General features: G+C 46.6%; 1 protein-coding gene across 1 annotated transcript in view; it reads right to left on the bottom strand.

The window, feature by feature from the left end:
* The window catches only part of LOC147447945 (cell division cycle protein 48 homolog), a 37,594-nt gene that overhangs the window by 1,801 nt on the left and 12,418 nt on the right, over positions 1–23,375 (bottom strand). The gene's annotated exons all lie outside the window — the stretch shown is intronic.

Below are 23,375 nucleotides of genomic sequence, written 5' to 3' on the forward strand. Positions count from 1 at the left end.
AATATATTCACATGGTGCAGGTATCGTGAATCAACAAAAATGGGGCTGAGCCTCCGGATATTTGGCAGAGCAGACTGAGTGTCCCGCAGTAGGCTGTGGTAGTGAATATACCCGCATTTGGGTTTGGTTATTACTTCTCCACCTGGACTCAGCCGAGCCAGAGCGTCGAGCTATATCCGCATCGCCAATGGAGGCCATGAGCGCTTCGCTAGTGGAGGCCATGAACGTTTCGCCAGTATGTAAGCCCCATACGAAGGCAACCTTTGTGCTTACAAACAAGCGGATAACACAAATGGAAAGGGAGATAAAAGAATGGAAAACAGAGACGGAGGGATGGTGGAAAGAGAAGGCAAACCTTCTTCAAATGTTCCTCAACGAAGGCGCATAATGGAAGAAGGAGAAAGAGGACTTGCACGCAGAGCTACAAGCACTTAAGGCGGATTCACAAGCACTTAGAGAAGAGGTCACAACCCTCAAGCGAGAGCTTGCGGATAGAGTAAGCAGTGGACTGGAAGAAGGGGAATTCCAGCCCTCGGTGATAGAGGAGATCAAGGTCATCAAGGAGCAGGTACGGATGATCATAGAGGAGGAGAAACAGAGGGTGGTAAAGACGTGTTCGTGGATGGATGTGATCACGAAGACGCAGAAGAAGGCGGATGAGGCCGAGAAATGGATAGAAGTCGCTAAGAAAGGGAAAGCGAAAGGGAAAGAAACCACATCAGTCCCTACTCCTACAATCAACATGACTCTAGAAGAAGAGCAGCAAAGGAAAACTAGAGCCTTGCATATAAGAGTAACCGGTCTAAAAGACCGGGATGATGTGGAAGGGGAAGTCGAGGAACTTCTCCGCATGATGGGTAGTGAGGCTACTCATACAAAGGCATGGAGGGTAGGGAAGAAGACACAAGGCAATGGGGAGACTTCAAAAGGGAGAGCTTTAATCATCCGTTTCCCATCCATGGAGGCAAAGAAGGACTTCTTGAAGAAGCGCCCTGCACTAAAGAAAACGAGCATATTCCTTGGGGATGACCTCACTCTCACACAGATTGCACATATGAGAAAGGTAATGCCAGAGATTCAAGCGGCAAGGGAGAAGGGAAAGACGGCCTTCTACAGAGATGGCCAGGTGGTGATTGTAGAGCGGCGCTCCACATGACGGTGCGAGACCTATGGGACCACACTCAAAGTTGCCACCTGGAATTGTGATGGATCTATGCGCCTTGATGTGGGTGCTTTGGAGGATAGTTTTACGGGAAGAGACATTGTCTTCTACTCTGAGACACATCAGGCCCCGGGGCAATCTATGCCTCACATTAATGGATACAGATGGGAGAGCCTGTAGACAGGAGACACGATCAGAGCACAGAGGGCGGGGCTCAGGAGGAGTGGCAGTGTTATTCAAGGAGGAGTTGCAGGTGAGACTGAGCAGAGACAGGCAGATATCTTTACATTGCTATTTGCTACTTTCCCCCGAGTACATCAATTTATTTATGCACCACCCAGAGGACAGTCCCCCTTCTCTATTTTGGATGATGACATATGGGAGTTCTCTAGAGATGGTGACATCATCATTCTAGGGGATTTCAATGCTAGGACTGCCCATCATCAGACAGTATTTTATGATACTCCAGAGGAGACGCTGAGAGAGTTGGATGTGTTGCAGAGACGGGCCTATCCAGACTATCACAGGATGGAGAACACACCGAGTATGGACGACACTTGATAGACATGGGGACTGCACATGGATTGGCCATCTTGAATGGCCTACGTAGATTCCCCGCTGCGGGGGGGTTTTACATGCTTTCCACAAAGACATGGAGCAGTGGATTATGTCATGGCACAGCCGACCCTCGTCTCCAGGATCCAGGATCTCACGGTTGGACCCAGACCTGTTGGTGTGGCAGTCGACCATGCTCTTGTGTTGTTGACCATCTCTTTTCAGTTTAGTGTAGCACACAGGATACGGGCAGCAACCCCTACTCGCTACACCTTCACGCGGGAGCAGTGTGACATGAAACGTTTCGGGGTTTCGTGCGTTTCGAGGTTTCGAGGTTTCTGAAACGTTTCGTTTCGAAGCTCAAAGAAAGCGAAACACAAGTTTCGTTTTACATGTATGTACCTATAATTATACATTGAATATATATGCAAATTCACCTGTCGAGACATGTGAAATACCAAAATCTAGATGTGAGACTTGAGTCACGAGCGAACAAGGTAAGTCGGCAGCCAACTGCATCAACGTAGAGGTATAGATGAGGAGGCCAGGCTAACGTGCAAGGTTGAGAGGGAGAGAGAGAGAGAGAGAGAGAGAGAGATTATTCGATGTTCGTGTGGCGGCCTTTGTACATGGCTTAAATTATCCCCAACGGGTGGTTTGATGTCAACCGGTCAAAAGAGGGGCAAAAAAAAAAGTCAACTTGTTTCGTCCATTTTGCCGAAATGTTTCGGCCGTTTCGCCGTTTCAAGGTTTTGGAGGGCCGAAACGCATTTTTATGTCACTATGTGCGGGAGATGGATTTTGTATACATAAATGGGATCTACAAACGCTTGTGCATAGAGGAGCCAGGACGACCTCTGGAGGAGCTTACTACTATACTGACACAGACACTACATGATGCAGCAGTAGAGGCATACCCACATACCCAGCCTGAGCAGAGACGCCGTTCGGGGAGCATGCCCCAAAATAGTTGGTATGATGAGGAATGCCGGGACACTAGAGCTAGTGTCACAAAGTGATGACGTGGCGGACAGCAGAAACCCTAATTTCTGCCAGAAACCCTAAAATTCCTGCAAACCCTAATTTTTGCCAAAAACCCTAATTTCCGGAAATCGCAGAGGCGGATTATTAAATTTTTATTTTTTTTTTGGAAATGATGAGCGACGCAAATTTCGCTTTTTCTCTACTTAAATGAGAAAGAGAGAGAGAATGCTTTTGCTTTCATGTTTTGACTCTCTGTGAGAGAGAGAGCAATTGCTTTTGATTTGAAGCTTTTGGGGCTCTGCTTTTGGGCATCCCTTGTAACCTTTAAATTAGTGGTGAGGGCCTCACTTCTCAGGGCATCTGGACGCAGAGTCTGAGAGTGAAACCCTAACCGCTCTCTTGTACTTCGATGATTGATTAATACAAAAAGAAATACCGAAAGGGGCGCCAGTCTTTGGGGCCAATATCTCTAGGCACGGAACTCCGTCGGGCCAGTGCAAATCTATTGTGATCTGTGAATTGTTTGGAAATGGTTATTTGGTGCTGTCGCGGTTGATTCTTGACTTGGAGTGTCCAAGTCTGTTACAATGGTATCAGAGCACGGCCGATTTCTCTTCTACGGGAAATCCGATCCCCGAATTTTTTTCCGCGGCACCTATGGCTTCAGGCAATGATCAGTCGACTCCCTCTCCATCTGGAGATGCGGGCTAGGATCACAACGAAGATTCAGGCAGAGAGTATGGCCCGCCTTGACCTACTTAGGCGGAGCGGCGAGAGATAGAGCGTCGCCAGTTGATCAGCGATGCAACAAAGATGATGCTCAATTTTGCCAAGGACCCGAAGATGGCAAAATATATGAACCAGACCTCTTTGGAAGAGGTACAGATGGAGTGGCAGAGAACCACAACACCACTCCCGAAACCCGCTCTCAAGAAACCTTCTGCCTCCAAGAAAATATACGGAGCAGGAACTGGAGAACTTGGTTGATGCACGGATTGCTCAGCTTTTCGACGTGCAAAAGAAAGACAAAAAGCACGGCAAAAAGCAGAAGAAAGGCACTGACTTCCCGGGATATTTGGGTCATCGGTCGACATTTGACAAGGCAAAGAAATTGAAGAAGCGCGTCAAGTTTGAAGACCTACCCAGTTCTTCTTCTTCTTCTTCTGACAGTTCTTCTAGCTCCTCGGATTAGAGCGAAGAAGACAGAAAAAGCAAAAAGCGAAGCAAGACACAAAGCTTCGGAAAGGGCAAGAAAAAGGCAAAGAAGGCTACATCTCGCCCAGAGACTGACAGTTCTACTGAGGACTCGTCTACAGACAGCTCAGATTCTGATGACGAAAAGTTTTATGCGAACAAGAAGAATTTTTTACAAGGCCAACCAGTATGACTTTCTCGAAGATAAAAGCAAGAAAGTCCGAGAGTTTAAGGAAGGTGGCCACTCGATCAAGTTTGATACTTTTCAGGATACTCAGATGCTTCGAAGGCTTTGTCTTTTATACAGCAGTTTGACATCGCTTTCGCGGGAGGACGCTATTCAGAGCACTCCAAGATTCGGAGAGCTGCCTCTTACTTTAAGGGGAATGCTCGTACTTGGTGGTCCACGCTTCTATTAGGCAAGACTGTGCCAGTTACATGGCTGAAATTCAAGAGGCTTTTTATTTCTTCTTGGTTGACTCAAGAGTTTGAGCGAGATATACGAGCTGCTTGGAACCATCTCCGGATGACCAAGAGCGATACAGTGAATTCTTATTGTGAAAGATTCTGGAGCTCTTTTCTACCCGCCTCTTCATTCAAGAAGATCTCGTTCAGAGAACAGATTGAGCGGTTTACCTTGGGTCTACCTACAGAGATCCGAAATCACTGCTTGGAACAGAAGTCAGCTTCTGTTCAGGAGTTGATGAGTCATGCGAAGCGGGGCTTTGCCATTCACTCTGGCAGTTTGACCTACCCCACAGATAAGGCCATGACACAACGAGCCGAACAGACTTCTGGGAATGAAAATAGAATGAAAAAGAGCAACCCAGAGAAAAAAAAGGATGCATGACCCAAGCTTACTCCTGAGGAGAGAGCTCGCTTCATCAGAGAGGGGAAGTGCTTTGGATGCGGGGAACATGGACATATTTCCGCAAAGTGCCCTGATAAGGCACAGAAAGAACAGAATGATAAAGACGACGACAGGTCTAAGAGTTCAAGAGCAGCTGAGGAATGTGGCAGAAAAGGCAGATAGAAAAGCAGAACTGGTACCACATGGCATGGGACCTGCACCGGATCTAATGAATGAAAGTACAAACTTTGCCGCTTTCGGGACAAAGTGAAGGATCAGGAAGCTCTTTTGAAGGAGCCAAGGCCAACTTCTTTTCACTTGGAATTGGTGGCTCGATTTGGAACTACGCCCGACAGACTGACGCCACAGGCGGAGGTAGTTCGACTGGCACCCGGATGGGATGTTGCCATTACACCGAGCATTGGCAAACTTCGTTTGCAATGACAGGGGTGTTCAGGGCACGCGAGTGACGTTCTACTTAGGATCCCTTGGTACCACAAGAACTACGCCGTGGTTGACTACCCGGCCGAGAAAGCGACTTTGATAAATGAAGGGCTTAGAGATTGTACTTGATGAACTTCAGTTTTCTTACTCATTCTTTTGGGAGAACTGAACATGGATAAAGGTTGAATATGTTTTGACCTGAAGAAAAGAACGCCAAGATTTTTTTCTCCACGCTCATGCCGATTGCTTTTGAGAGGGCCTGAAGATCATACCATTGATCTGATATCTGGAAGCACGCCACCGAATCGGCCACCTTATTGTGTGAGCCGAGTACAGAATGAAAAGATTATGAACTCAGTGAAAGACCTCTTGGAAAAGAGTCTTGTCCAGCCTAGTACTTCACCGTATTGCTCTTCAGTCTTGTTGGTTTTGAAGAAAGACGGATCTTGGAGAATGTGCATCGATTATAGCACTCTCAATGAAATCACCATCAAGAACAGATTTCCAATTCCTAGGATCAATGATATACTCGACAGGTTACAAGGATCCTCGTGCTTTAGCAAGATTGACTTGAAGAGTGGGTATCATCAGATCAGGATAGCGCCAGGAGATGTCTACAAGACAGCTTTTCGGACGACTTTTGGGTTATTTGAGTTTTTGGTGATGCCTTTTGGCTTAACCAATGCTCCTACGACATTTAAACGAATGATGGACAGGATTTTTCAAGAGTACAGGCTATTTGTTGGCACTTTCTTTGACGACATCATTGTTTTCTCCAAGAATGAGGCAGAACACAGAGATCATCTGCTTCAAGTCTTTCAGGCATTATGAGATCACACATTAGTGATTAATGCTAAGAAAAGTGAATTTTTCCTACCAGAGATACACTTTTTGGGACACATTGTGTCAGCAGCACAGCAGGAGTGCAAATGGACCCGGCCAAGATAGAGACTATCCGTGATTGGCCCGATTTGAGGAATGTCCATGAAGTTAGAAGCTTCTTGGGACTGTGTTCGTACTACAGGCGGTTCATACGAAAGTTTGCAAAGGTTGCTTCCCCTTTGCATACCTTGACACAAAAAGGAGTACCTTTTTCGTGGGGACCCACAGAGGTGACTGCCTTTCGGACATTGAAAGAGAAATTCAATACAGGACCAGATTTGACTTTGTCGGACTTGCAGAAGTCATTTGAAGTATTTTGTGATGCTTGTGGTCGTAGTCTGGGTGCGGTCTTGATGCAAGAAGGCTCAAAGACTCAATGGCAAAAGAACTTACCTTTGGTGGAATTTGCCTACAATAACACGATACACTCTTCGACGGGGAAGATGCCATGTGAGATTGTTGAAACTGCTGCGAAGGTTCCATCCTTCCTGAGCACGAAAGATTAGAAATTTGAAGCGGATGAATATTCGCGAGACTTGGATACGGCTTTTGCCAAGGTTCGCGAGACTTTGCAGAAGTCTCAAGAACGACTGAAAAAGGCAGCGGATCGCCATCGTCGCGACTGGAAACTGAAGGAGGATGATTGGGCGCTCTTACTTTTGAGAAGGCACGCCTAAGAAAGAAAAAGGGAAAGGAGAGGCTTTTTCCAAAGCTTAGTATGTGATACTACGGACCTTTCCAGATTACTGACAAGATAAATGATGTCTCCTTCCGATTGAAACTGCCAGATACTTGGAGGATTCACAATGCATTGCATGTGAGTCTCTTGAAACCTGTTAAGGGTGATGTGCCTGATGATGGGGAGCCTGATGAGCAACCCAAAGTGGAAGAAAACGAGGAGATCCTTGTTCCTGAATAGATTTTGGCACATAATGATACGAAGAAAGGTAAAGTCCGAAGGCGGTTCTTGGTTAAGTTCAAGAACTTTCCTGCATTTGATGCGAAGTGGATGGAGGAGGAGGACCTAGCAGATACTCCTCGGATTGTGAAACTTTACCTCGATGTTTTGGTTTAGCATAGTCTACTCCAAACGGAACCCAGAATTCAGCTTGGCCGGAGATCTGGTGCAGTGGGATGCACAAGAGGGGAGTCACTCCAGTCCTTTGTCAACAGATGCCTCGATTTTGATACTAAAGTCACTGATGTCTCTTTGAGCTTCAGGGATACTGAGAGTTGACAGTATTCTGTTGGATGACTTTATGAAATGGAATTCCTGATTATGATACTGATTTGTTCTTGACTTCTTGTGAGTGCAGGAACTGATAGCCGAAATGACTACAGCATTTTGGTCTGATTGATCTCGAATAGACATGGTTGCAATAGGGGTTAGTCAATCGAACATCGATGAGGTCCCGATTGGACCTAGATGTGATTGCTAGCTACATTACCGATAAATCATGGTCTAAGATCCGAATGAATGTTGAATGTCATGTGATGTCCTGTGATGTCTGGTGATGTCCTGTGATGTGACTGTCGATTTGGTACATGTGCTAGGTGTGTGTTCCTAGTACGTAAGTACTAACAGTCAGTGTCTGCTAAGACGGTTTATGGCTTTTGTCGGTTTTGCAAGCGTAATCGCGGTCGATTACAATGCTTTCAAGAGGGGGGTATGTCACAAAGTGATGACGTGGCGGACAGCAGAAACCCTAAAATTCTTGCAAACCCTAATTTTTGCCAAAAACCCTAATTTTTGGAAATCGCAGAGGCGGATTATTAAACTTTTTTTTTTTTTTTGGAAAATGATGAGCGACGCAAATTTCGCTTTTTCTCTACTTAAATGAGAAAGAGAGAGAGAATGCTTTTGCTTTCATGTTTTGACTCTCTGTGAGAGAGAGAGCAATTGCTTTTGATTTGAAGCTTTGGGGCTTTGCTTTTGGGCATCCCTTGTAACCTTTAAATTAGTGGTGAGGGCCTCACTTCTCAGGGCATCTGGACGCAAAGTCTGAGAGTGAAACCCTAACCGCTCTCTTGTACTTTGATGATTGATTAATACAAAAAGAAATACCGAAAGGGGCGCCAATCTTTGGGGCCAATATCTCTAGGCACGGAACTCCGCCGGGCCAGTGCAAATCTATTGTGATCTGTGAATTGTTTGGAAGTGGTTATTTGGTGCTCTCGCGGTTGATTCTTGACTTGGAGTGTCCAAGTCTTTTACAGCTAGACTTCAGAGGGAGGTGCTTTTGGGGGACATCACTCATAGACAGTCACAGTTTGACTTCCAACGCCTAGTGCGGCGGAAGAAGACGGCATTTTTGGCTCGCCTAGAACAGGATCTATACCAGCTATTCTTGAGTCGGGACTCACGTGAGGCATGGCGGCTCTTTCATGAGCACCCCCCCCCCCCTGCCATCACTTCTACAGAGGCCTGGGGCCAGTATGCATCATCTCTGTACACAGTTCCTGAGCAGCCCCCCCTTCCTGACCCCCCCGTTCCATGCCCACACACATGTGCTTTTTTCACCGCCGCTGAGATGGTGAGGAAGGCCATTGACAGAATGAGGATTGGGAGAGCATATGATCATGATGGCTTAGTGGCTGAGCATTTCACGCATGCTAGAGATTTACTAGCAGAGCTTCTAGCAGTTACGTTTAACCGAGCCATGTGTGAGGGCTTGCTTGATACTTGGAGCCTATCTACTATTGTACCTATCTTCAAGGTAGGAGACCCTATGGAGCCTGGGAATTATCGCACTATCATGATTAGACACACATTGGCACAGTTGTGCGCAGCTATTCTTGAGCAGCAGCTGAGTAGATGGGCAGCGAGGGAGGGGATACGCACAGGCAGGCAAGCAGGTTTCAGGAAGGGTTTTTCTACTTTTGACCATATCTTGACACTCAGAGCCATCATTGAGGAGGGCAGATCGCGTGGGAGATGGATCTATTGTAGCTTTGTGGATTTTCGTAAAGCATTTGACACAGTGCCCAGAGCTAGATTGATGCACAGATTACAGCAGATGGGAGTACCCACAGAGCTCATTTGGGGTCATGGCATTATACAGGTCAGTAGTAGGGCATGTACGCACCCCAAAGGGTCTATCCACACCGGTTTTCTCCACTATTGGGGTGAAGCAGGGCTGCCCACTCTCTCCTACTCTATTTGGTATGTATGTGGATGAGGTTTCTGACTACATTGAGAGAGATGGTGATAGAGGTGCACAGCTAGCAGGGACATGGATTCCACTATTGTTATATGCTGATGATATTGTGTTGATCTCTGACTCTCCGGAGGGGATGCAACGTCACTTGGATGCTTTGCATAGGTTTGCCTAGAAAAATGGTTTGTCCGTCAACCTTGGTAAACCAAGGTCATGGTATTTAATACCACCCCACAGTGGATCAAGAGGTCAGCGCCAGCATTCACATACGGCCAGCAGAAGGTGGAGTATACAGATGCTTACACTTACCTTGGAGTGGTATTTAGTGGGCCAGCATTTTCATTGAGGAGGGCAGCAGAGACTAGATTGACCAGAGCCCATGCAGCATTGGGTAGATTGAAAAGGATGTGTTCACAGGTTCAATTTCAGGAGCCTCGGACAAAGCTCTGACTCTTTGACACTTTGGTGGCTTCTGCATTGATTTATGGAGCTGAGATTTGGGGACCTTCACTGGATCATCACGGGAGGACAGGCCGCAATGATGGATGGGGGGACATGGAGAAGCCTCTGGTCTCTATGATCTCGCGGCTCATAAGAGCCAAGGCTTCAGTACCACGTGCTATTGTACGAGCAGAGCTAGCTGCCCCCCCACTAGTGGTTGAGGCGCTCACCAGATGTGTCTCCTTAATACACCGCATGGGGGAACTTCCCAGAGACAGATATGCACGCCTTGCACTTGAGTCCTCTCGACAGTTAGCCATGTAGGGAGATACAACATGCTGGTATGGGGAGATGACATCATGGTTTCAGGCACATGGGTTCAGCATAGACAGATTGCCTCCCTGCCAGTACTCACTGGATGCGCCCTCTCTGACTCTTACACAGTCCGAGATCACCAGGCTCATTCGCCAGGACTTGACTCAGCTAGACACCAAGAGGACATGGATACAGCCAACGCAGGAGTTGGGCACGAAGATGGCTTTCTATAGAGAGCATCTCCTCCAGCTTACGGAGGATGGTTTTGTGACGAGGCCCAGATACATGGACACCCACTTGTCTCATGGGATACGATGTGCTATTGGCTAGATACGCACATCCTCACACCAGCTGCGGATCGAGACTGGGAGATACAACGGAGTACCAGCAGTGGCCAGGACATGCCCCCTGTGTGACATCGAGCCTAAGACAGAGTTGCACTACACATCTCGCATCAGAAGACTCAATGGCAAAAGAACTTACCTTTGGTGGAATTTGCCTACAATAACACGATACACTCTTCGACGGGGAAGATGCCATGTGAGATTGTTGAAACTGCTGCGAAGGTTCCATCCTTCCTGAGCACGAAAGATTAGAAATTTGAAGCGGATGAATATTCGCGAGACTTGGATACGGCTTTTGCCAAGGTTCGCGAGACTTTGCAGAAGTCTCAAGAACGACTGAAAAAGGCAGCGGATCGCCATCGTCGCGACTGGAAACTGAAGGAGGATGATTGGGCGCTCTTACTTTTGAGAAGGCACGCCTAAGAAAGAAAAAGGGAAAGGAGAGGCTTTTTCCAAAGCTTAGTATGTGATACTACGGACCTTTCCAGATTACTGACAAGATAAATGATGTCTCCTTCCGATTGAAACTGCCAGATACTTGGAGGATTCACAATGCATTGCATGTGAGTCTCTTGAAACCTGTTAAGGGTGATGTGCCTGATGATGGGGAGCCTGATGAGCAACCCAAAGTGGAAGAAAACGAGGAGATCCTTGTTCCTGAATAGATTTTGGCACATAATGATACGAAGAAAGGTAAAGTCCGAAGGCGGTTCTTGGTTAAGTTCAAGAACTTTCCTGCATTTGATGCGAAGTGGATGGAGGAGGAGGACCTAGCAGATACTCCTCGGATTGTGAAACTTTACCTCGATGTTTTGGTTTAGCATAGTCTACTCCAAACGGAACCCAGAATTCAGCTTGGCCGGAGATCTGGTGCAGTGGGATGCACAAGAGGGGAGTCACTCCAGTCCTTTGTCAACAGATGCCTCGATTTTGATACTAAAGTCACTGATGTCTCTTTGAGCTTCAGGGATACTGAGAGCTGACAGTATTCTGTTGGATGACTTTATGAAATGGAATTCCTGATTATGATACTGATTTGTTCTTGACTTCTTGTGAGTGCAGGAACTGATAGCCGAAATGACTACAGCATTTTGGTCTGATTGATCTCGAATAGACATGGTTGCAATAGGGGTTAGTCAATCGGACATCGATGAGGTCCCGATTGGACCTAGATGTGATTGCTAGCTACATTACCGATAAATCATGGTCTAAGATCCGAATGAATGTTGAATGTCATGTGATGTCCTGTGATGTCTGGTGATGTCCTGTGATGTGACTGTCGATTTGGTACATGTGCTAGGTGTGTGTTCCTAGTACGTAAGTACTAACAGTCAGTGTCTGCTAAGACGGTTTATGGCTTTTGTCGGTTTTGCAAGCGTAATCGCGGTCGATTACAATGCTTTCAAGAGGGGGGTATGTCACAAAGTGATGACGTGGCGGACAGCAGAAACCCTAAAATTCTTGCAAACCCTAATTTTTGCCAAAAACCCTAATTTTTGAAAATCGCAGAGGCGGATTATTAAACTTTTTTTTTTTTTTTGGAAAATGATGAGCGACGCAAATTTCGCTTTTTCTCTACTTAAATGAGAAAGAGAGAGAGAATGCTTTTGCTTTCATGTTTTGACTCTCTGTGAGAGAGAGAGCAATTGCTTTTGATTTGAAGCTTTGGGGCTTTGCTTTTGGGCATCCCTTGTAACCTTTAAATTAGTGGTGAGGGCCTCACTTCTCAGGGCATCTGGACGCAAAGTCTGAGAGTGAAACCCTAACCGCTCTCTTGTACTTTGATGATTGATTAATACAAAAAGAAATACCGAAAGGGGCGCCAATCTTTGGGGCCAATATCTCTAGGCACGGAACTCCGCCGGGCCAGTGCAAATCTATTGTGATCTGTGAATTGTTTGGAAGTGGTTATTTGGTGCTCTCGCGGTTGATTCTTGACTTGGAGTGTCCAAGTCTTTTACAGCTAGACTTCAGAGGGAGGTGCTTTTGGGGGACATCACTCATAGACAGTCACAGTTTGACTTCCAACGCCTAGTGCGGCGGAAGAAGACGGCATTTTTGGCTCGCCTAGAACAGGATCTATACCAGCTATTCTTGAGTCGGGACTCACGTGAGGCATGGCGGCTCTTTCATGAGCACCCCCCCCCCCCCTGCCATCACTTCTACAGAGGCCTGGGGCCAGTATGCATCATCTCTGTACACAGTTCCTGAGCAGCCCCCCCTTCCTGACCCCCCCGTTCCATGCCCACACACATGTGCTTTTTTCACCGCCGCTGAGATGGTGAGGAAGGCCATTGACAGAATGAGGATTGGGAGAGCATATGATCATGATGGCTTAGTGGCTGAGCATTTCACGCATGCTAGAGATTTACTAGCAGAGCTTCTAGCAGTTACGTTTAACCGAGCCATGTGTGAGGGCTTGCTTGATACTTGGAGCCTATCTACTATTGTACCTATCTTCAAGGTAGGAGACCCTATGGAGCCTGGGAATTATCGCACTATCATGATTAGACACACATTGGCACAGTTGTGCGCAGCTATTCTTGAGCAGCAGCTGAGTAGATGGGCAGCGAGGGAGGGGATACGCACAGGCAGGCAAGCAGGTTTCAGGAAGGGTTTTTCTACTTTTGACCATATCTTGACACTCAGAGCCATCATTGAGGAGGGCAGATCGCGTGGGAGATGGATCTATTGTAGCTTTGTGGATTTTCGTAAAGCATTTGACACAGTGCCCAGAGCTAGATTGATGCACAGATTACAGCAGATGGGAGTACCCACAGAGCTCATTTGGGGTCATGGCATTATACAGGTCAGTAGTAGGGCATGTACGCACCCCAAAGGGTCTATCCACACCGGTTTTCTCCACTATTGGGGTGAAGCAGGGCTGCCCACTCTCTCCTACTCTATTTGGTATGTATGTGGATGAGGTTTCTGACTACATTGAGAGAGATGGTGATAGAGGTGCACAGCTGGCAGGGACATGGATTCCACTATTGTTATATGCTGATGATATTGTGTTGATCTCTGACTCTCCGGAGGGGATGCAACGTCACTTGGATGCTTTGCATAGGTTTGCCTAGAAAAATGGTTTGTCCGTCAACCTTGGTAAACCAAGGTCATGGTATTTAATACCACCCCACAGTGGATCAAGAGGTCAGCGCCAGCATTCACATACGGCCAGCAGAAGGTGGAGTATACAGATGCTTACACTTACCTTGGAGTGGTATTTAGTGGGCCAGCATTTTCATTGAGGAGGGCAGCAGAGACTAGATTGACCAGAGCCCATGCAGCATTGGGTAGATTGAAAAGGATGTGTTCACAGGTTCAATTTCAGGAGCCTCGGACAAAGCTCTGACTCTTTGACACTTTGGTGGCTTCTGCATTGATTTATGGAGCTGAGATTTGGGGACCTTCACTGGATCATCACGGGAGGACAGGCCGCAATGATGGATGGGGGGACATGGAGAAGCCTCTGGTCTCTATGATCTCGCGGCTCATAAGAGCCAAGGCTTCAGTACCACGTGCTATTGTACGAGCAGAGCTAGCTGCCCCCCCACTAGTGGTTGAGGCGCTCACCAGATGTGTCTCCTTAATACACCGCATGGGGGAACTTCCCAGAGACAGATATGCACGCCTTGCACTTGAGTCCTCTCGACAGTTAGCCATGTAGGGAGATACAACATGCTGGTATGGGGAGATGACATCATGGTTTCAGGCACATGGGTTCAGCATAGACAGATTGCCTCCCTGCCAGTACTCACTGGATGCGCCCTCTCTGACTCTTACACAGTCCGAGATCACCAGGCTCATTCGCCAGGACTTGACTCAGCTAGACACCAAGAGGACATGGATACAGCCAGCGCAGGAGTTGGGCACGAAGATGGCTTTCTATAGAGAGCATCTCTCCTCCAGCTTACGGAGGATGGTTTTGTGACGAGGCCCAGATACATGGACACCCACTTGTCTCATGGGATACGATGTGCTATTGGCTAGATACGCACATCCTCACACCAGCTGCGGATCGAGACTGGGAGATACAACGGAGTACCAGCAGTGGCCAGGACATGCCCCCTGTGTGACATCGAGCCTAAGACAGAGTTGCACTACACATGCCACTACCCCGTCTACTACGAGATACGAGGCCGCTTCCATTGCTTGTTCAGAGAGGGCTTTGGACCATTCTCTAGAGTCATGCGGTACGAGGATCAGAGATGCCTGGGTTTGTTTTTGCTCGAGCTGTGCAGACACAGAGAGAGCCTGGAGGCTAGCCAGACTCAGAGACAGATCACAGACTTCTTTAGAGCTGCCACTGGACACCCGGAGGAATTACTACCACAGCAGAGCTCATCGCCTCACACCAGAGGCACACTGATCGACCGAGCGACTGAGCTGGGGAGATCCAGACGCCCACGACTGCGGAGGACTACATAGCATCGACGGAGGCTGCATCAGAGGAGTCGGTGTCACTTTGGCTCGACATGCACGATGCCCGGTCAGACTACTGACCATGGAGGAGATTGATGAGATCCGCCAGCGACCGATGTTGGTTCTCTTGTGATCTAGCTATCCCAGCTAGCTGTTTAGCTGCTTAGTTCACACCTAGCATTTTAGGATTTCATAGTTTTTTTTTTTGTCATTTTGTCATCTTGTTACTCTGACTTTGTATCAGATCCACCACATTGTAACTTTCTGGTCTCATAGGTCACTCTGGCCTTTTGAAGACGTTAATATAACATTTCATTTCATTTCATTCTCTCTCTCTCTCTCTCTCTCTCTCTCTCTCTCTCTCTCTCTCTCTCTCTCTCTCTCTCTCTCTCTCTCTCTCTCTCTCTCTCTCTCTCTCTCTCTCTCTCTCTCTCTTCCATGAGCACTCCCCTCCCCCAGTGATTACTTCGCCTAAGGTGTGGGGCCAATATGCGACATCATTATATACGGTTCCTGGACAAGAACCCCTGCCAGACCCTACCAAGCCTTGCCCAGCTACGAGCACTTTCTTTACACCTGAAATGGTACAAAGGGCCATCGACAGGATGAAGACCGGGAAGGCATATGATCATGACGGTCTAGTATCGAAGCACTTTATACATGCCAAGGATATGCTGATGGAGGTTCTCGCAGTGTTGTTCAATCGTGCCATGTGTGAGGGATTACCTGAGACTTGGAGGTTGTCTAACATTGTGCCCATCTTCACCCTACAAAGCCTGGGAACTACCGCACTATTATGGTTGGACACACATTGGCACGGTTGTATGCATCTATCCTGGAGCAACACTTGACCAGAGGGCGAGGGTGTACGAGCAAAGGGTCGAGCAGGCTTCATGAGGGGTTTCTCCACCCTTGATCATATTTTAACACTCAGGGCCATCATTGAGGGCAGAGCACATGGGAGACGGATATATTGTAGCTTTGTGGATTTCCGTAAAGCATTTGACATGGTACCAAGAGCTAGATTGATGCGCAGACTACAGGAGATGGGGGTGCCCATAGAGGTGATTTGGGGGACTATGGCTTTGTACAGATCAGTGATGGGACATGTATGCACCCCGGAAGGGGTATCTGATTTAGTTCACTCTACTATTGGAGTGAAACAGGGCTGCCCATTGTCTCCTACTCTATTTGGTATGTATGTTGATGAGATGTCTGATTACATCGATAGAGAGGGTGACAGAGGTGCACAGCTGGCAGGGACGTGGATCCCATTGCTGCTATATGCTGATGATATTGTGTTGATATCTGACTCACCAGAAGGTATGCAACGACAGTTGGATGCACTACGCAATTTTGCAGAGGATTGTGGATTGTGTGTAAACCTAGGTAAAACCAAGGTTATGGTGTTTAACACCACACCGCAATGGATCAGGAGATCAATACCCACTTTCAAATATGATCAGGAGATTGTGGAGTATACAGATGCATACACTTACCTCGGGGTAGTCTTTACTGGGCCGAGATTTTCCTTGAGAAGAGCAGCAGAGACTAGACGAACTAGAGCTGGTGCGGCTCTGGGAGGAATGGAGAGGATGTGTTCGCAGGTTCAGTTCCAGGAACCTAGGACAAAGCTATGGCTCTTTGATACTTTGGTTGCCTCTACTATGTTATATGGGGTGCAGGTTTGGGGACCTTCTGTAGGCTGATATCTATGATCTCTCGACTGATTAGAGCCAAGGCTTCTATACCACATGATATCATTCGAGCGGAATTAGCTGCCCCCCCCCCTTTGTACCCCAAGATCAGTCTCCTTTGTACACAATCTGTGGGATACTACCAAGGAGACTGATCTAGACTGAATTAGCTACAGGCACCCTTGAGGTCTTTGTCACGTAGAGATTAATAGACTCATTCGTCACGATCTGATCCAGCTGGACACGAGGAGGACATGGATAGAGCCGATACAGGAGTTGGGCACAAAGATCGGAACGTTTTGCCGTTCCGGGTGACCACCTGATACCGGAACAGCCCGGAACAGCCAACTCTCAAAAATGGGAAGAAATAGGCAGTTTTTTGTAAATTTGCAATGAACATTAGGTGTTTTTTTAGTGTGCAAGGACTCAAAAATTAAATTGCATCCCCTCACACCCATTCCCTTCTCAAGCATTATTTGGGTGTTTTTTATGCCTCCCGTTCCGCGCTGTTCCCGTTCGGGACCCCTGGCCGTTCCCCCGTTCCGCGTTCCGGGTAACTCTGACAAAGATGGCTTTCTATAGAGAGCATTTTCTCCACCTCACGAGGGATGGGTTTGTGATTCGACCTAGCTATATGGACAAGCATCTTTCTCATGGTGTGCGATGTGCCATTGGCCAGATAAGAACGTCCACACATCAGCTCGAGATTGAGACTGGCAGATTCAGAGGGACACCAGCAGATAGCAAGATATGCCGCTTATGTCATCTAGAGCCAGAGACAGAGGTACATTACATATGTCATTGCACAGTGTAATATGAGATAAGAGGCCGTTTTTATTGTCTATTCAGAGAAGGTTTTGGGCCTCTATCTAGGGTCATGAGTTATGAGGATCAGAGATGTCTTGGGCTATATCTACTTGAGCTACACAGGCATAGAGAAACGTTACTGAGGAGAGCTGAAGAGAGACAACCCCAGAGACAAATCACAGGTTTCTTTACACTAGATATTGTACACCCAGAAGAACAGACAGAGGAGCAACCAACAGTGGAGAGGTCTACCCGCACTACTTGCATTCTCATAGACCGAGCATTGGAGCTAGGGAGATCTAGACGACCCAGATGGAGAAGAGGAGCTACATAGTTTCGAAGGAGGCTACAGCAAAGGATTCGAGCCATACTTTTTCGTCGTCCAGAGTGCAGATGAAGATGGATCTCTACGAAGATACATCTCTACTTCCCTCCAAAATTGTCTACTATAACCGGCCTGTACAACGTAGAGGGCGGTACTATTTCAATTACCTGTTAACTTTACACAGACCACTAAGAAGGGAAGAGAACACAGTTGTATCCAGTGACTAGAATGTCACTGCGCACACGAGACCGACACCCTATAGGTCCCAAAGACTGGCGCCCCTTTCGGTATTTCTTTATTCAAATTAAGGTAGACGATCCGACCACTTCGTACAAGCTTTCACAAAGCTGTCCAAACCTGGCGAGGGCTGAAAACGCAGGTTTTCGACCTGATTTTGGCAACATAACGGCGCAAAAACCCCTGTAGGTCAAAAACACTTGTCTAGGACGGATTCCCTCGCTATCTGGAGGCTTTTTGGTGAGCTGTCACAGAATTTCAGCGGGCTGTAATTCCCTGTTTTTCACTGCCGGGTGCCCAAAAGCCTGTACACGCATCCCAAGGCTCTCACGAGGCTCCCCCGGTGTTCCCTTGCAGTTTAGGTGCGAAACCCTAAACCTGCAGAAAAACACAGCAGGCTGTAAGTCGCTGTTTCGGATCGTTTTTAGCAGAGCGAACACGCCTACACGTGTCCCAAGGGCTCCCGCACACAATGGGACAGTTCCCCTGTGAATTGGACGAGTTTTCACGCGAGAAAACTCTCCAAACTCGCAATCTTTCGCGATGGAACTGTGCATACCTGTGGGGGATTAGCTAATCCGGTTCTTGTTCAGAAGGCTCTTGCCTTGGCAAACGCGCATAAACCCCAGAACTGTACATGTTCAACTGAGTAGCCCAACTAGTGGGGCATTACCATATGTGCCAAAGGGGAGAGAGAGATGCACGAGAGCAAATCATCGCGCTACGTGAGACAGAGGAGAAGGCAAGCTTTCCATTAAAGCTGTAGACCTGCACCCACTACTCACACACACACTGTAGGTCACTTATGAGTCAAATCAGCCTCCTTTCTCAAATTGCGCGCCCCCTCTTGCTGATGGAAGTGGAAAACTTCACCAGGAGCCGCCATGTGTCCAGTTTGCCCCTTTTGAGTTAATTCTCTAGTTCCCACTGACTTATAAAGTTATTATGAGTGACTTTCCGAGTGGCCCAGACTTCATTTGGCGCGCACAAGCTTCCATAGTCATCAGAATTCAATGCTAACTTGCCCGACCAGTCCCAGACTGACCGACCCAGACTCCCGCTGTGAGAAACCTATTCGGCCGCAATCGTTTCACACTGGCCATGCAATGTCCACTTGCACCTTTTCAAGGGTTTCGAGGAAAACTAAAATAAATAAAAATATCTAGTACTTATTTACAAAAGGCAACAGGAAAAATACACCTCTTGATGACACACCCCACCCTTGAAATACTGCAAGCGACCTCGCTTGCATGCCAATAATACATGCAGTATCTCCTAATATCACATATATTCTATGCTGGGAATCCAAGATATACATGCTTCCGGAAATGTAGCGTTGGACGATTAAACAATCCCACCAACCTGGCTACGACACATATATCAAGCATAGAAGTCTTCTAGTGTACTCTCAAGCACAAACTTCTCTAGCTAAATTCTATATGGAAAGAGTAGATACAATTGTTTAACTACTCTCTTGAGCATCATGAACCATGCTCTTGCCTTGCTCCAAAAAGTCTACATCAAGTCACTGTGGGTTCCATCTGAAAGGCTTCAAGATACAATTGCAATAGCTGAGGTGAATCAACCAACTCAGACTCTTCCATCCATTTGGCATCCAACGATGGATAGTTCTTGAACTTCACCAAATAGCGTCTTGCAACCTTTCCTCTAACCTTTCTTTCTTTATGTGCCAATATCTGTTCAGGAACAAGGATTTCATCCAATTCTTCCACTTCGGGTTGTTCCTCATCAAGCATATTCTCTGAAAAGCATTATGTATTTTCTAACCTTCTGGTAGCTTTAACCTGTAAGCTACATCGCAAATCTTTTCTGAAATCTGAAAAGGACCATAATATCGCATACTGAGCTTAGGAAACAAGCGTTCCTTGCCTTTCCTTTTCCTTAACCTGACCTTTTCAAAGCGCAAAAGCACCCAATCACCAAGTGAAAATACAAGTTCACGACAATGACGATCAGCAGCTTTCTTTTGCTTAGCCTGAGTCTTCTCAACAGCAATCTTTATCTTCCTGTATGTTTCATCCATATCTTGCACATACTTGTCTGCCTCAAAAATCTTGTCCTTAGTCTGCAAAATGGACGGGACTTTCTTCCCTCCTTCCACTATCTCAAATGGTGCCTTACCTGTTGACGTATGCACAGTGTTATTGTAAGCATATTCAACCAATGGAAGATGGTGTTCCCAAGTTGCCTTGTGCTCTGACACATAACATTTGAGCAAGTCCAGATCAGTAGAATTTGCCTCTTCTGACTGTCCATCAGTTTGCGGATGAAACGAAGAAGAGAACTTTAGCGTAGTGCCCATGTTCTCAAACAATGCCTTCCAGAAAAGACTCGTCATACATGGATCCCTATCACTGACAATTGACTGAGGCATCCCGTGATATTTAAAGATATTGCTCATGAATATCTTGACAATGTGTTATGGCTTTATCTTCTTCCTCACAGGAATGAAATGGGCCTGCTTACTGAACCTACAAATGATAGTCCAAATCCCATCATTGCCTGTTTGCGTCCTTGGAAGATCAAAGATAAAGTCCATTGCTATGCTTTCCCATGGCCTATCTGGGATCGGCAATGGCTGCAGCAATCCCGGTTGCTTTTGTCTGTCAAATTTGACTTCTTGGCATACTAAGCATGATCTTACAAATGTGTCAACATCTTGACGCAAAGCTGGCCAATAGAAGAATGCCTCAACCCCTTTCATTGTCGCATCAATTCCACGATGCCCAGCATAAGGTGGAGCATGACTTTCCATCAAAATCTTTGGCCGTAACGGTTTAGTAACGCATAACTTTCCATGCATCATGAGAAAGTCATTCTTAAGCATATAGTGCTCATGATGTTGCCCATCAACAAGCTGGTCATAGATCCTTGCAAAATCTGAATCTTCAGCATATTGTGTCTTCATTTCTTCTAGTTCACAATGGTACGGAATTGACACTGCTGAAATTTGGGGCTTTCGTGACAACACATCAGCCACCACATTCTTTTTCCCTTGCACATGCACAATCTGAAAATGGAACATTGACAAGATGTTTGCCCATCGCATGTGCTTCTCAGACAACTTCGTCTGTGTGAGAAAATATCGCAAGGTTTGATGATCCGTTTGAACAACAAAATCAGCCCCTAGCAGATAGTGTTTCCAACTAGTGAGAGCATGAATTACTGCCAGCAATTCTCTCTCATAGACTTGCAAGTTCCTTTCAGTCTTCAAAAGAATTCTGCTCTCATATGCGACTACTCGGCCATTCTACATTAGAACTGCACCAAGACTATGGCCACACGCATCACACTGAACCACAAAAGGTTTCGAAAGATCTGGCAAAATGATTACCGGATCTGAAGTCCGCTTCTCTTTCAAGTTTTTGAACGCTAAAATTTCCTTGGCTGTCCACTTGAAAGTAACTCCTTTTCCTTGTAGTGCATGGAGTGGAGAAGCAATCTCAGCAAAATTTCGCATGAACCTCTTGTAGTAGGAACATAAGCCTAAAAAGCTTCGAATGTCGTGTACGGACTTCAAGTCTGCCCATGATCTAATTGCTTCCACTTTCGCGGGATCCATGCATACCCCATCCTTTGAAACAATGTGCCCAAGGAAGTGAATCTCTTGCAAAAAGAATTCACTCTTCTTCGCATTAATGAGTAGCCTGTTCTTACGTAACTCATTGAAAACTGCAGTCAAGTGATCCCTATGCTCCTCTTCAAACTTCGAATAGACAATCATGTCGTCAAAGAAGGTACCCACGAAGTTTCTATGTGGTCTAAAAATTCTGTCCATCATTCTATTAAACGTGGCCGGAGCATTTGTGAGACCAAATGGCATGACAAGAAACTCATAGAGACCAAATGTTGTCTTGAACGCAGTCTTATGGACATCTTTTGGCCTAATGCGTATCTGATGGTAGCCACTCTTTAAGTCTATTCTTGTAAACAATGACGCTCCCTCAAGCCGATCAAGAATGTCATCTATCCTCGGTATGGGGAACCTGTTCTTGATGGTATTCTTATTCAAGGCACGATAGTCAATGCACATGCGCCATGAACCATCCTTCTTCTGCACTAAGAGTACAGGTGAACAAAAAGGGGATGAATTGGGCTGAATCAGCCCCTTCTCTAAAAGCTCGTTGACCTGACTCATAATCTCTTTCTGCTGGGCTGCACTAACCCTGTATGGTGGTCTATTCGGTGGACTAGAACCTGGCACAAGATCTATGGTATGATCCTCAAGTCTCTCAGGAGGTAACTCCCCTAGCAAAGAGTCCGAAAAACAATCACTGAAACCACTCAAAAAAGTTGACCTGTCTTTATCTAAGGTAGACAAATTAGAGGTACTTCTTTTGCAAAGATCAAGTACGCAGAAAGATGATTCTTTATTACAGATGAAATAGCAGAAGCAGAAAAGACTGGAACAAACTCGCCTTTAAGCTTTACATCAAGGACATGAGTCTTTCCTCTATGTACAAGGGTAATCTTTTTGTTGTAAGTATCCACCATAGCATGCAACCTGTAACACCATGGGATACCCAGTAACACATCACAGCCCTCAAGTGGCATAATATGAAATTCTTCCGCATCCAAATAGCTCTGAATGTGCAGACGAAGCTTTCCCAAAATGGGAGTAACGGGCTCTGAATGACCTGGGCATGCCAAACCTGCTTCCCCTATCATACCCATCTCCTCTGCACGAATGCCCAACTTTGATGCCAATTCTGGTGATATGAAATTTGCACGGGCTCCTAGATCAAAGAAAACCAGCACTGTCTGGTCTCTAACTTTGCCCCAAGCTCTGAACAACTCCGTGGCATCTGTGTTTGGCTGGTCTCCAACCAAATCTGGAACAAGTCCTGCACTTGGCTTTGACTTCTTCCCTTTATGGTCTGACTTGTCATCCTTATCCTGTGACTTCTTCTGTGGGCATTCATTCGCAAAATGTCCTTCCTGTTCACAAATGTAGCATTTCTTGGCCTCCCTAAGAGCTTTCCTTTCTTCAAAAGTTTTGCCAGAAAAATGCCTTTTTTGCCCTTGTCCTCGTCCGGAAGAAGATTTAGACTGCTTCTTGGGCGTATCACCTTCTTCAGTGGAGGGCTTCTTTGCGGGAGGCTCAGAAGGCTTTGCTGCAACATTGCCCTTGGCTGAAAACTGTTTGCCCTAGGACCCTTTCTTGTGGCTATTAAATCCATCGGAATCTCCCTTCGACAGATTGCTGGCCACTCTTGCATTCTCTATCAACTGAAACATATTCATGACAGTAGTCTTTGTGCAATAGTCCCTGATCTTCTTGGGCAATCCGCAACAGTACTTCTCAATTTGTTCTGACAATGGCACAAACCTGTAAGAGGTGACTGGCAACAGTGCGGCCTAAAACTGTTTATTGTACTCTTCCAAGTTCGCACACTGTTTAGCATTCAACTCGTGCCATTCTGTCATCACATCCACTTCAAAAGTGTTTGTCAACCATGCAGGCGCAAAAAGCTGTTTGAATTGGACCCACGTTGTTGGGGCTTGACCCTGGTTCAACAATGCGGTCCACCATT

Source organism: Adiantum capillus-veneris, chromosome 11 (genome assembly GCF_014529385.1).
Source record: "Adiantum capillus-veneris isolate H3 chromosome 11, ASM1452938v2, whole genome shotgun sequence".
NCBI lineage: Eukaryota > Viridiplantae > Streptophyta > Polypodiopsida > Polypodiales > Pteridaceae > Adiantum > Adiantum capillus-veneris.